General features: G+C 47.4%; 1 long non-coding RNA gene across 1 annotated transcript in view; it reads right to left on the reverse strand.

The window, feature by feature from the left end:
* The window catches only part of LOC115063296, a 3,057-nt gene extending 2,129 nt beyond the window's left edge, over positions 1-928 (reverse strand). The window contains exon 1 of the long non-coding RNA XR_003843157.1: positions 704-928. This is a non-coding gene — a long non-coding RNA (uncharacterized LOC115063296). The remainder of the gene's footprint in view (positions 1-703) is intronic.
* Between the last annotated feature and the right edge of the window lie 720 nt (positions 929-1,648).

Here is a 1,648-nt window from a genome sequence, read left to right on the forward strand (position 1 = left end):
GCACAGTGACCCCATGGATCCTGCTGAGTCAGCACAGTGACCCCATGGATCCTGCTGAGTCAGCACAGTGACCCCATGGATCCTGCTGAGTCAGCGTGTCCAGTCCAAGACTCTGATAACTCTTTATGTTCTTCCTGAGAATGAAACTCCTTTCCCAGTGCTTGTGGAGCAAACATTTCAACTGAGCCATCTCCTTGGCTGTTTATAACTTTGCTNTGTAGTGTTTGCTTTAGTGTCCAAAACTTTAACCTCCATCAGCAAGTCTTTGCCTATACACTACCCTTTCATCTGTGAGTCTATTACACACCTACTCTTTATTTCCATTTTGATCCCACATGCACAACACAAAGTGGTGTGTCTTTTACTTCCTGTGCCATGTTGTCTCTGAATGCTTTTCTACTCTCAGATCTCTTTTAGCACCCACAGCTCTTTCCAAACGAGCTCTCAGTCCCTGAAACTCCTGTGTGCATCCTTAAATTCCTTAGGAGCAGGTTCTGTGTTCATCTGCATCTGCTCCTCTAATTTTTTGCTGGTCTGGAAGGACAGTAGGCTCCAGGGATGCAGTCCTTGTGGAGTTCAGGCACATTTCCCTCCTTATGTTCTCTTTACTGTTCCCTGCACAAGCCTGCCTTTCTCAAATCTTCCACAGCTGAGATCTCTTCTAGAGGGGAAGCTTGGGTGAGACCTGTCCTTCACCAATTACCTTTGCTTCCACCTCAGGAAGATCATCCATCCATAGACTAGGATTATGACCACAACTTTAGCCAGGAGCATCGTGACCATGGCTCCCAGGTTCATCAGTGNAGGATCCCTCTGGTCCCTTGTGTGCTCCAGACCAGCTGTGGTGATTGCAGAGGTGATGATGGAGGGGCTCCTCATGGTGGTGTTGGGTGCTGGGGAGAGATGAGAACTGAGCAGACATTCGCTGGATGAGGGAGGGATGGGTGAGTGTTACATCCTGTCTCCTCTATGTGATGTGGGATCTGGAACAGCTGTCAGATGTTCACACAGAGAAGGGAACAGATGCTTAAAGATGAGACTCTAGAAGAGCAAACTCAAATGCACAGTCCCCAACTCTCCTGGCATGTGCCCACAGGATTTCATTTGGTCACATGTAACTAAGGCAGAAATAACATTAATTTTTTTCACTTAAATGTCTGTAACATCCATTTGATTCATCTATAAAAGGCTTGCTGCTTGGGCCTTGAACCTCGAGTTTGCTTCCTAGTATCCATAAGAAGAGCCTGGTGAAGTGGGCATGACCTTTAATCCTAGCCCAAGAGACAGAGAGGCAGGCCAGTCTCTGTGAGCTGACAGGCAGCCTCGTCTACGCCAGAGCCGGGGGAGCTGTAATCCTAGTATGGAGGAGGTGGAGACAGGGTTGTCCTTGCAGCTTCCTGGCCAGCCAACCTAGCCTNCTTGAGAAAGTAAAAACCAGCGAGAAAGCCTGTCCCCCAAATAAGATGAATGAGACCCTAGACTCTCCTCTGGCTTCAACCTCACAAGTAAATGTGTACATACGCACACAGACATAGATACACACAGTGATAGATAGACTTACATACAGAAACACACAGAAAGGCATATAGATATGTATACACAGACACAGAAACACACACACACACACACACACACACACACACACACA

Source organism: Mus pahari, unplaced genomic scaffold (assembly GCF_900095145.1).
Source record: "Mus pahari unplaced genomic scaffold, PAHARI_EIJ_v1.1 scaffold_13762_1, whole genome shotgun sequence".
Taxonomy (NCBI): domain Eukaryota; kingdom Metazoa; phylum Chordata; class Mammalia; order Rodentia; family Muridae; genus Mus; species Mus pahari.